Genomic DNA, 13,720 nt, shown 5'->3' on the forward strand with positions numbered 1-13,720 from the left:
ACATGAAGTCTTTCCTTTTAGATAAAAACTGAACGTATGCTTTGGAGTTTTGCAAATTAATTTACATCCTTTTAAAATCGTATGCATGCACTTGCAAAAAAAAATTTAACAGATGTTAAAAAATCTGGAATGTCAAAGCTTCTTAATACTTATACAATAGACTTTTTCCCTACTACCCTCTAGGAATAAACAGTCTGCACACAGCAACACCCTAGGCACCATTTAGCTCAGCATGACCAAAGAACAAAATGGTTCCATCTGAAACTGAGGCCAAGGGAAAGAAGAGTCATGAACCCCTAATTCCTGCTTCCATGGTGCAGCAATGGGAATTCACAGCACGGCAAGTTCTGAGCACGTGCAGGAGATGCAAGCTGATGAAGAGACTTCCTTCCCCATCATTTTCCCTTCCCCTTTTTCATGTCTAATTTGTACCCTCTCGGAACTAAAAGAACTAAATATTCATACAACAAGGTGAAAAATGAGCATTCAAAGGTGACAAAGACAGAAACATTCCTATCAACAGAGTCATGAAGTTCGGAGGGGAATCTGCCTTGCTCCTTGACATCAGATTAACATTTTGTCAAACCTTTCAAACCCAGCAAATGAGGGCTCCTGTGCCCAGTATAGGGGGAATGAATTACTGCTAGACCTTGACAGTTATCTTGAAACATGAGCTATGCTTGCAGAGCTAATCTGCCTTCTCCAGTTCTGTGTTAAGGCTGATGCAGGTTTTCCACTGGTTCAAATAAGACATGAATTTAATCCTAGTCCTCATTCATTTTCCCTGGGTTGAGGAAGGAGGCACATCGACAGGCCATTTGCTGTACCAATACTAGGAAGTGCCAGGTATGCATCAAGGAGGGTGTGTGTGGAAATTTGCCAGTGCTCAGGACTTTCAGCTTACAAATCTCCTATTAGTCCGACTCTGAGTCTTTGCTAGGCAGTATTTGCCAGGTCTTCTGTGGCACAGACAAACAGGGCCTGTGATGAAACCAAAGATTTAAATTCAGCCCTCCAGAGAGACATGGTTCCCCAGTACCACTTCACCACCATTCCATGTCACTGACCCCTTTCAAATTTCTGCATCTTACTCTGATACATATATCTTTCCTTTACATATCTGTTGTCTATTACAGTGGTCTATTGCTCTGAGTGCCAAGCAAGCACAGCTCAGCTTGGAAAGGCTGTCAGAATTTTTGGCTCTACTTACATGGATGTCTGAGTTTCTTCTGAAACAGATTCTCAGGATTCAAATTTATGGACTAAGACATCCAAAATCAATGACAATTTCTCTTAAAAAAACAAACTGAGGAGCTCTGGACCTGATTTCTCAGCAGTCAGACATCAATGACCTGGGAGTCTGTAGATACCTGGGGGAAATATATGTACCAGCTATGCCAAGCTAAGCTACTATCAGCAAGACTGATTTAATCCCTTTTCCTGTCACTGAGATACTTTGGTTTACAATACCTTACGTACTGGTTAACTCCACAAAGCAAAGACACATTTTAAAAATATTAATGCTACTTGTTACTGATGCAGTTTCATTTCACCCAGACTGACTGTCGAACAAGACTCAGTGGTGCATCACTTCTTCCTCACCCAAGGAGACACTGCCATGAGAACACAATATCCTACAGCAGGAGGTTTTCCTAACCTGGGACTCCCAGCCAAGTTAACTGGGGCATATTAACTGGCCTTCATATATACCTCATGGGGGGCCACACTGGCAGGACCCATCCTGCCCCTCAGACCCACCAGGATCAATGGAGAGGCATAAAGCAGCACTGCAGCACTGCTGTGCTTGAGCCTCTCCTTTGGGAAAAGGAAGTGTTGGAGGGACAGGTATTAAGGAATACACTGCTCCCTCCCAGACTGAAGCACTGGCTTTCCTCATGGGCAGGTTTGGTGGGTAGGGAAGGACATGGAGTATGTCCATCTCTCGGCATTATTCCCCCACCAAATTCCTTATTAAAAGCAAGATGTGGAGACAGAGCCTTTGAGACCTTTCTATCCTCGGCAACTTGCTGGGCACAGCCTAGGAAGCTCGCGGCTGCAGCAAAAGCAGCTCTGGGTTTGGCACAAACAGCAAGTCCCACTATGGATTAGAATGCATGTGGTTGTGGATAGTTGTCTACACATACACAAGAGATGGGAAGTCATCCCTCCTGAGTGGTCACATTTAAAATGGGTTTTTTACAGTTGTGTATGGATTAAAAAAATTACCTGATGATTCAAGAAGAATATCTTTTTGAATTTATATCATTTTGTCTTTTCCTAATAGCAACTTCACAGAATTTTATCAGCTACAACCAACATCATTGCTTTAACAGACATCTGAATTCTTGGATCTCTAAATTAATTGCTTCTGTCTCATCCAATTAATCTCCATTAACTATTTGTTCTTATTCTTAGAAATTAAATGAAAATGTATTTCCTAGCAACTGATACAGTAAGATGATACATCTAAAAGGCAATTTAGCATTCCTAAAGATTGAGTGCAGAACAGAGGGGACTTTAGTCTGACCCTTTTGATTGGCTTGTTCCTCCAGGATAAAGAATAACCACAAGCAAATGCTGTGACACTAAAGATGTAAAAGGGTTCTGAGCTTAAAGAAATAAGACAAGAAAGTTAGATTAAGGTAGAGACACTTTCCTCAAAATCCCCGTGTCTTTCTCAGTGATGTATTTCACAGAAAACCTTTTGCAAATTAGCAATCCCAGAGGGAGTTGCTTTCACACCTAGACAAGAAGTTCCCATTGGCAGCACGCAGCAGTTGGTGGCTGAGCAACACATCTAGTTGATGAATAGGTGACAGCTAAAACAATTTAAACATTGGAACCACTATTGCCTAATTCATCAAATAATGATCCTTTGCTGATCCGCCTGATATCGTACTCCTCCCTCCAGTTTTGAAATTGTCCAGACAGAGGAAAGCTTTGGTCCAGGGTGAATTTGGACAGAGGCACCAGCCCAGCCTGAAGCACAGGCACAGGGATTCATGCAGCTCCTTCTGCTGCTGAACAAACCAGACCATTTCTTTCTTTTCTCCTGTTACCTCTGAAATGTTTTTCAATGCTCTTCAGTACAAAACCCCAGGAGAAGTGATAAAACTCCATTGACTGACTCTTCTAATATATGCTAGAGATCTGCACCCCTGGCCAGAAAGCTATTTGCAGAAGGAACATTTTATTAAAACTTGCATGGCAGTCCAAAAAGAAATAAAACCCCTTGTGTAAACCTATTGCTGGAGAGACTTCTAGAAACACCTTCTTCTATCAATTCCAATAAGAAGCTTGGCAAATTGCTTGTCTTTCATGATGGTTGTTGTTGCACCTGGTCTTATCAGCTCATTGAAGTGCTGCTCCCCCTTGGAAGATGGATGGTGACAGCCATTTTCAGTGTATAAGACCCAGAAATGCAGAGAAGTTTGCAACCAGTGCTAATTATACTGGTGATTACAGAAAATCTGGAAATTATTCCAAGAAACCAGGTGTGCTCCCAACACTATAACAGCATCCGTTCCAGAAAATTAAATGTCTGGGGACTGTCTAAGAGTCTGCAGGTTGGCCCTGCCCAGAAGGATGGTAAGTACTGTGCCCAGCAGGATAGGTGATTAGAGGTGCTGAAGCCTGTGGCCTGACACTGATTTAATATTACCAATGTAGATAGCAAGCCTCAGCAATGAGGATTGAACCCAGAATTTTCTTCCCACTTCCCAAGTGAGGTATTAGTGGGTCATGACCTGGCAGCATCATCCAGTAATCCAGTCATCTGCTGGATTACAGTTGACACAGCTGCTTCTGCATTCTTTTTCCAGAGCAAACCCTACTATTTTCAAATGGCTGTGTTCTCTCTATCCCACATGACCCAATCCCATCCCATCCAATTGAATCCAATACAATCCTTTCTGAGCTATTACAGGTGTAAAAGCGCAAAGTCTGGATTCCCCCATCCGACCCTGAGATGTATATTCTGAATGCTGGAGATAAATGTAGAAGTGAATCTATGATGGAAAAACTTACAGCTCTGTACCAGATATAAATTGCATCAGTTTACAGCATATATATTACAACAGTTTCTAATTCCTTGAAAACTTTCAATTAGTGGGCTAAATCGAGAAGAGATAAGTATGCAACATAGGACTTCGGTAAGTGAAGCCTGTCCAAGAAGCTATTTTAAAAAATGAGTTTTAAAATGAGTCATGATTTCACTTTTTAACTTTGAAAGAATAGAAGATGGGGCAAGCAGGAAGGAAAGGTTATGGCAAGTTGAGCATCACTGCACTAGATTTCCCCTCTGATCTGTGGGAAGAGATGAGTACCCTCAGATTTACTCTGCCTAGCAAGGTTTATATGCCCAATACATCTATTTCTTGATTTTTTCAGAGAGGTATGATGCAGTGAACATGACCTTGTAAAAGACGTGAGAGACAACAAGCAATTCTGTATTGATAGTGTTTTTTCAGAGAGGGGATACATAAAAAGAGGCACCTCCCCACAAGAAGCTGTTTGCTTGTGCTGTACTGAGGAAGTCAAATCCTAATGAGCTCTCCTGAAACATTGCTGGAGGGTGAGGGAGGACTAGGACTGCCCTGGGAGCATGTGGAGAGTGCTGCCGCACCATGCTGTTTGATGCACTCACAACACTGTTCCCTTGTAAAGTATGACATCAGCCATCTTGTAATTATTAACCTTTTCAGACCAGGGTCAGTGAGGCTGCAGGATGGAGCTGATGCATTGGAGCTGATGGTGCTCCCACCTGGTCCTTGCACCCCCCCTGCAGAAATTACACTCAGGGCAGTTGCCACCATTCCTTGCCTTCACAACCTGTGGCAGGGGACCAGCCGCAGGGAGGTGGGGAAATGTGACAAAAGCACAGGGTGCTCACTTTACCTGGATCAGCTTCACTCTGCACATACATGAATATGCAAGATAAGTAGTATAGACCACAGCACTGAAATCACGTTGGCAGCTACTAATACAAATATATTGCCTACCACCCATACAGACAGCATCATTTCATCATTTGAAGGCAATGCCAATATTTTCACATTTGAAAGAAATGTGAAATTTCCCTGGTTTCAAGTGAATATTTCAAGTAATTATTTTTTTAGTAGGCAGGAGATACCTTATTTTTTTCTGACTTAGGTGACATTTATACACCAGTAATGCTCAGAAAGCCTGATGAGAACCAAGATTGCACCATAGTGGAACTGTGCAAGCAAAGGCTGGGAGGGTGCCAGCTTAGTTAATGGTTACTCCCACCCTTCAAAACTTTTATTAATCATTTTTTTTCCTGTAAGGCAGCAATTCTATTTTTAACCACATCTCTATTCCATGCACAGTTCATCAGTATGCCACTTGGAATTAATATTTACCTTATTCTTAGCCTCAGTTAAGATGAGCAAGTGTCTTCTGGCCAAGTGACCCAAGAAGACCCCAAACATGAAACATTCGCTTTTGTTTCTCGACTTTTCCCTGTCAAGCAAGACCTAAAGCCAAGGGAGTTCCTATAAAACCCACAAGCTATGAAAAGCAGCTGAGTGTCCCCATGCAGATCTCCCTCTATTGCAAAACAACAGCACTTCTGTGGTCCTGACACTCAGGACAGCAGAGAGGAAGGCAGTGGCAGACAAGTGGAAATTTCTGAGCAAGTTAGAGCCATACTGGCTTTCCTACCAAATCATCCACATTATGGGATCTCCATTTTCAAACGGTTTCAAGCCAGTGGATGGCTGTACATTGGAGTCACTTGTGTGAGTCACAAGTAGTTTCTGCAGATGATGTGGAAGACACCTGAAAGGCTGAGTCAACCATTCGCTCCCAAAAGTACATGGTCTGTGCTTGTATGATGAAGAAAATGCTCACCCCAGAAAAATATTTTCCAGCTTTTGAGAAGGTGTGGCTTGGAAGGACCAAGTGGATCACAGGAGTAGCATGTTAGGCTACCTGCATCATCCACTGCCTGGGATCACTAGTTCATTTTCAGTCTGGGTCATATGAAAGCACAGTTATTTTTACCTAATAAACCATGACCCAAGCTAAAAATATCTTTGTCATTTGTTGAGTGAATTGACACAGTGAATGACTGTCACTGCTTAGCATTGATGTGTAAGTGATGAGAGCTAGAAGAGCACAAAACCTAACATGATAAAAATGACAGTATTTTTAATTTCATGTAGCTGTAATTCACACTTGGAGCAACTGAGAGTGTTGCCTTCTAGGATATCTAAGATATGAACAATGATAACAAACTGAAGAGAGTCTAAATAACAACCACAGAAACAGTGAAAATAAAAGCATAAAATAGAATTTCATAGTTAATTACTAGTGTTCAGGGCAAAAAAATACTTGCATATCTAAGAAACCAGTGAACACATAAAAAAGGATCCATAGTGTTGTCAACTCACATCTTGCTGCTTAGTGACAATGTGATGTGACCTAATGAATCACTAAATAACAAACTGCCATTCATCAAAATAATTGTCCCCCATTTTCATTAATATATATCTTCCTTAACACGCAAGTGTAAATGTACATACATAAACATGACACAAACTTCATATCACAGGAAAAACAGGAGTTCTTTCTCTTTTTTACTGTTGTAAATGAGAAGGACAAATAATATAGACATCAAGGTTGGTAGCAAGGTCTACTGCGTAAAACTGTGCCGGTGAATCAGTACAAAGGCATTAATGGGTACAGGGACAGCAAAAATATAGCAAGTTGACATTTAAGAGGGAACTGTCTTTGTAATTAAACTGCTGATGTGCAAACGTATAACAGGAAAAGTGATCACAGTAATCAGCTCTAAACAAAGACTGAGAATCAGAACAAACATGTCAATACCTACGGGCAGGGAGTACATTAGAAATGATTGCCACTGCCAGCAATCAGTGCTTGGAAATGCTGAAGTTGTCAAAAGGGCTCTGCTTTTGGTGACTGCACTTGCTTATCTATCTGTTCAGAGCACTCCTGTGTAACTCCTTTCCACGCTCCAGATGCAGGCAGCAGTCCAGATAAATTAGTACAGATGTCAGCTAAAATAGCTGAATACCAAAGAAGGAGTCTCAACTGTGTTTATAAAAGAGTTTGAGCTCTGCCCAAAGTCTTTGTGTCTCTGGGGAGATTGGACAGAATATCCGCATTGCTGGAAAGTACCCACTGTGCACAGCAGTCTGTGTCCAAAGGGCATGGAGTTATTTATCCTACTTGCTTGAATCATGATATTAAGGATGATATATGAATTCAAGGTCAAAGTGGTTTGCCCCTTGCCACTGCTACTAGACCCTTCCATTTGCTCCTTTGCTCTTCTTTACCCGTGCGGAAGATGAGCTCTTTTAAAACAACATGTCTTCATGCTTTTATCCATTTTAACTCTTACTATGTCTAAACCTCTTCACAGCTTTTAACAACAGTCCTCTAAAGAGAGCCCTGGGAAAACATGCAAGAAATAACATAGGCCTTATGCTCTGTTTTCAGAAGGAGAAGCATAGTTAGTACATCTCCCTCACTCATCCTGGAAGTGTGAAGAGTTGATTTCACAGATGTGTGGGTGAAAACAGCTGTACTCACCCTATGTGATTCCTGTGAGACCTGTCTCTCAGAGAAGATGACTGCTGAACTTAGTTACAATAAGGGATTAAATGAATACCCAAAAAATCATCTTCTAAAAAGGGCCCTGGTTTTCACTTTGCCAGAAGCATAGGGGAATGGACGTGTTCTGAATTTAGAATTTTTCCCTCCCTTCCCAGAAAGGACTTTTGAACCCTCCACCCCAAAAAGAAGAGGGGAAAGGGACAGAAGCTATCCTTTTCAACCAGTTCCAACACTAATTCATGTAGGTCACACCCTCACCAGCCTCACACCTGGCACGTAGGAACTTCATCATTAAAAGCACTTTCTGGAATAAAAGACCACATCAGGAGGCTGTAAGAAAGTCTTAAGGAAAAAAACCCAAACATTTCAGTCTTTGAAAAGGAACAAACAAATAAACAAGCCTGAAAGATCTCTGAACTACAGTCTAGCCAGATACACTTTTTTCAGATGGACAGTCTGGCAAAGAGAGTTAAGGTCACAATAAAAACAAACCAAATTAACAAAAAAACAAACAAATTTTTTTTTTTTTTAAAGAGGGATGTGAAGGTAAAGCAAAATCTGCCAAAACCTCTAGAAACTAAAATCCCCCAAAAATTTAACCAGCTTTTCCTTCAATTTGAGATACTAGAAGAGGACAGAAACTAAGTTCCAAAGGATCATGGTTTCTGTAACGTGGCCTTTTCATTTAATTCAAAGTACTTTGTGATAGTTTGGATGTAGTGTCATTTTTCTTCTTGTTCCAGCTGGGTGTTTAGTCCTAAAAGATAATTCTCACTTTTATCTATAGCACAGAACAGGGTGATCAATGAGTCACCCAGAAAAGCACAGTGAGAATGGGGAGAGAGAAAAAAAGAAGTCTTTTCAAGCTATCACTACATTAAAAAAATAATCTCACCACTAAGAAAAAGGAATAAAACCTTGAGGTGGTCCCAAAGAACAAAGCTACATGCAGGTTTCACATTCTTTGAGCATCGGAGATGTTAGCTATGGTCTGAAGTCCACTGTGGATCCATTCCTGCAAGATTTCCACCTGTTCTGCATTTACTTTTTGCCATCTCCTTCACTGTCTGGCAAGGCACATCTCTTAAGACCTTTTTAGCCATGCACACCAAGATCTCCAGCCCTTACCACTGAGGATTTCTGTATAGAAAGAGCCTAAAGTGCACAATTAATAAGTGCAGTGGTGCACATACACACCACACCTTGTGCTGCATCTCAGCCTGCAGTCCAAAAAGCAATCGAGTCTCCTCTCAGACACCTCTAGAGCTGAACTGGCCCTGTCATTCCTCACAGGAGACAAAGAGGTTGACCAGGAAATGCCACGTAGTTGACATGAAAATAAGAGTTTGAAACTGAAGTGTCCTTTACTGCAGTCTCTCCAGCTAATTTAGATCAGGTTGACATGAATGGCAGAGGAAACCTACTATTATTTTTTTCTCCTGACAGTACAAGGGTTCTAAAAATTACATGCTTCTAATCCCTCATTAGCTGGCATTTTAAATTCCCAGGCTGTGCAGCTTGTGCTCAAGGAGAAAGTGACAAGAGGAGAGTTATAATCCCTGTGGCAAGAGCTGTCACCAAATACCTGCTGGGTGATAAATCCACTAGGCTTTTTCAACTAGCTTTTTTTCATGCCTAAACTTCAGGGATGCTACTGAAAATAAGGAAAAATAAATGAAAATGACACACGATCTAAAATTCATGGCATGTAGCATGACCTGTCTATATCAACTGATATGCAGTGTGTTCAGTCTTTGAAAGACTCTTCCTATCATAGACTGGAAAAAGCACAGATTGACAAGCTATATATTTTCCTAAATTGTTTTTCTCTTTCTCTCAGAAGATGTAGCTTGCAACACTGCAGCTTTCCTAGAAACTGATCTTCCCCTGTAATGGACACCGAGACAAAATTCTCTATGAAGATGTCCAACACATTAAAATGAAACTAATAGACCAGGCGTCATATTTAATAACACTCTCAAATTATATTAAGTTCAATTTTCAGTAGAACCAACTTGTGCTAACAACAGGCAGGCCAATTGCAAATGATTGAATTTTGCAAATGCACAAGCACAAATAAAAAGTAAAGATAACATCACCAAATAGATTTTAGCTTGTTAAGCTGATAAGCACTATGTGGTTCACAATATTTCATATTGCATTGCATTTGTCACACAATTAGTGAAAGTTATGGTGCCATAAGCAACATGACACTTACCCATTGTGCACGCTGTCATCATGCCAACACAAAGCGGAGTGTAATACCAGGCCAATGCTAGAAGAAACAGTGGCTGGAGTTTGAGTTAGAACGCCCCCTTTAACTCAATTCAGGGAAAAATCAGCAGGGAGCTTGTGTGGTTTTCAGGTAAAATCACAGAATCACAGAATGGTTGAGGTTGGAAGGAACCTTTGGAGGTCATCCAGTCCAACCACCTTGCTCAAAGCAGGGCCCCCTAGAACCAGTTGCCCAGGGTCAAATGTTGAACAGTAGGCACATTTCAGTGGAGAATAAAAACCATTGCATTCCCAAACATACATTTATCTCCTGTACAGGTAGTTTTCAAGTGTGACAGGGTCAGCTTTCTCAGGCTGTGCTATCATCTGCTTTCGACCTTGCTTGTGAGCAGGCAGCTCTTTGGGGAACAGAGAAGGTTAATCACCTATATGGGCTGATGTTCTCCCTCATTGCTTAACACAGCAATGAAGATGTCAGCTATTAGTGACTTTTTTTCCTCAATGAAATGATCTTATCATCAGGCACTGAACAATGCAAGTTTTCACATGGACCACTATTCCACCCTCATATCCCCCAGTTTTGTTATTGTCAACTTGGATCAGAAACCCTAAACTCAGAATTTCTCAAGGTCAAAGAGGATTTTGCAGGCATTGTGCAAGAACTGGATAACAAATTCAAGCCTTTACACTTCACATACAACAGCTTGAAACATCTTATAGCTAAGACAGATGAAGTTTTGCCAACTGATGCATCATCCCTGTGGAAATCAATGGCAGCATCTTATAGAGTACCTTGTGCCACAAAGTCTTTAAGCTCTTTACAGAGCAAAACACACAAACATAACATTAGCAGTGCTTGGGAACAATTTCAGTCTACCCTGTGGAGAGTTTTCCTGTACTCCAATTAGTCAGTTATCCCCTTGAAAAGCCATTTTATTTGTACATTGTACATAGCTTTACGACTATTGAAAAAAGACATTTTCATTTCTGTCTTTTCACAGGGTCTCACATCTCTCAATAGCATGAGGACTGGAAACAATATAGACAGGTCTGGAAATCTGCTGATACTGACTGCTGTGAATAGGGTAGGCACAACTCCCTTTGACAAAACGAAAACCAGATTTCAAAGCATCTCTCCTTGTAGCTTCTAGACTCCTGAGAAATTGATCACAAAAAGAAAACAAGAGTCTCTAGTGAACTGTGATGGGTGGAAGGCTTACTGCTGCTACGGTCAGTGAATAATGAGCATAGTAGCAAGGAAAAGTGTGTACTGTCAGTAAGGCAGTGTCTGAGTATTCCCCAGCAGGATTACTGCAACACAATAATACGGATGGCAAGAGAATCTGAATATAGGAGAGGCTCTGAGGGAGATAACGCACACATAATATATTCTACCATTATGGTATTACTGGTTTATTCTATATACATTACCACAGTTCCTGAGCCATTACATTGAAGTCAGAAGTTGTCGTGAAGGAGGGTGTTACTGTCTCAGAGTCATTTCCTCTCCTAAGTGCAGAATGACCACCAAGAAAATGCATGGAACAATAATATCAGCATGAGGAGTGAGCTACACTAATGCAACTTGCTTTTACCAAATAACCAAAAAAGAACCAAATTTAATGGCGCTCGTGAAGCAATTTCCTCTCCATGTCTGAACATGTGCCTTTCCTCTGCTGAAAAACATTTTTGAACACTGACTGAGTCCCCTCTGGAGGTCACAGAAAGAATTTGGTGGTCCTTCCGTTGAATAGATCACCTTTTTTGGAGTAAAGACCACTAACAGATGCATTGATTTCATGTCACAGATTTTGAAGGCGACTGGTTTCCCATAGTTGATAGTCCATTACATTCATTTCAGTAACACAACCAGAAACAAGCCCTCTTCCCAGTGAAGTGGAAAATGAGATTCTTTCTGAGCTCTTTTCACTCCACTGAGTAAAATGACAACCAAAAAAGATGGACTGGGATTCATCTGAGGTACAGCTATGCCTGAGACTATGACCCGATGTTCCCTTTCAAGTCCATACAGAGGGACAGGCACTTTCAGAGAATGATTCAGCTGATCTGATTTACATGCCTGCCTCAGGATGACATTTGTTGTCTCCTGCTATCTGGAGGATGCTTACTTCTATCTTCTGATTGTAAAGTAAGTGGCTAAGATCTATAGCAAGACATTTTGGTTAGTAAATAGTGTGGTGACTAATAATGATAGACAGCCTAGCTTGCAGTTTATGAATAGTTACCATATGGCACACTGCAGATTCCCAAAGGATCTTAGCACTATTAAAAACCCCACAGCTGGGCAGGATAGAAGTAGCCAGCTTCTCTCCCCAGTGGGAAGGTGAAGTGTCTCCCGTATACGCAAGGTACTGGTCTCTGACAATGTTTATTGATCTGCAGAAAGGTTAAACAGGACACTCTCCCTCCAGTAACACAGCAGTGGAGGACAAAGCTCAGAGCTTTTCTGAAAAAGTGAAGATACACTTAGATTAAAAAAAAAAATGCTCCTCTAGAGGCAAATGCAAGTTACTGCACCCAGTCAGGAATGATCACTAAAAAATGCAAAATGGGAAACCATTAGTTACACAACCATTGTGTGGAAGTGATCTAAGGATTAGTGCAGAACAAGAGCTGAACTTGAATCAACAACGAAATTTCTGTTGTGGAGAAGACACCACCATGCTTGAATATAAAAACGTAACTGTAGCTTCAAGATGTTCAGTGAGGGTGGTGAGGCACTGGAATGGGTTGCCCAAGGAAGTTATAAATGCTCCATCCCTGGCAGTGTTCAAGGCCAGGTTGGACAGAGCCTTGGCGACATGGTTTAGTGCAACATGTCCCTGCCCATGGCAGCGGGGCTTGGAACTAGATGACCTTAAGGTCCTTTCCAACCCTAACTATTCTATGATTCTATGTAGGTCATGGACACTGTGATTCAGAAGGAGGTGAACAGGCAGAGCAATAAGAATGATCAGAGGTCTATAAAGCACGTCATAAAGAAAAGACTGAAAGAAGTGGGATTGCTTACCCTAAAGAGAAGGCTGAGAGGAACATAATAAAGCTTTCAAGAACGTAAAAGGATGCTGCAAAGAGAAAGAGAACAACCTTTTTTCCAAATCAGCATTGGGCTGGACAAAGTAAAATGGACTTACCTTGCAGAATAGAAGATCCAGAGAATAGCTGAGAAGAAAACTATGTAGCAGCAAGCACAGTACAAGAGTAAACTATAGCGAAGACTCTACCACCGGAGATCTTCATGAGAATGTCAGGGCCAGTTATGGTGCAGGCATAGCAGAAGGCTAGAAGAAATAACCACCTGCCTCACAGGCCCTTTTCAGGTTTCCGCAGTGCTCAGAGCCTGTGGTCCCTATCATAAAAAATTAGTATCAAGTGGCAGTCTCCTGGGCATTTGTTAAAAGCATGGAAATGGACGACTTCTCGGAGAGACAGAGATCGCTGTAGGACACTCATGGTATAACGAAAAACTTACTACAAGCCCCCAGACACTGCACGACCAGCATCTCACAGTACCCCTACTCCCCAGGCCCTCTATGGAGAGTGTGCTACACCCTGAGCCACTCCACCCACAGAGGTTAGGTCAGATCACTACTTATTTCACTGCTGGTGAGACTCTTTCATTGGTTTTTGATTAGAGTAGAAGGATTCAGACAAATAATCACCACAGACACAAAGTATGTAGCAACAGATCCCACAGTTCTGAAATAGCTTGGATTACAAAAAAAAAGCCCCACAAAACACAACATAAAAACAAACAGTACGAACAGAGGGAAAAACACCTCTCTACCATGCTATTTGACACCTCTCCCTTAAAACATAAAAGTGCCTTTGAAGTACAATGTTAACTGCATAAATTATCACA

At 41.4% G+C, this 13,720-nt stretch overlaps 1 long non-coding RNA gene across 1 annotated transcript; it reads right to left on the reverse strand.

Moving 5' to 3' along the window:
- Window positions 1–687: 687 nt before the first annotated feature.
- LOC115603920 lies at window positions 688–3,045 on the reverse strand. The gene is made up of 3 exons (XR_003990051.1): window positions 2,900–3,045; window positions 1,860–1,863; window positions 688–700 (listed from the first exon to the last, which is right to left on the reverse strand). It is a non-coding gene; the product is annotated as an uncharacterized LOC115603920 (long non-coding RNA).
- Window positions 3,046–13,720: the final 10,675 nt, after the last annotated feature.

This window comes from Strigops habroptila, chromosome 2 (genome assembly GCF_004027225.2).
Source record: "Strigops habroptila isolate Jane chromosome 2, bStrHab1.2.pri, whole genome shotgun sequence".
In the NCBI taxonomy this organism is placed as follows: domain Eukaryota; kingdom Metazoa; phylum Chordata; class Aves; order Psittaciformes; family Psittacidae; genus Strigops; species Strigops habroptila.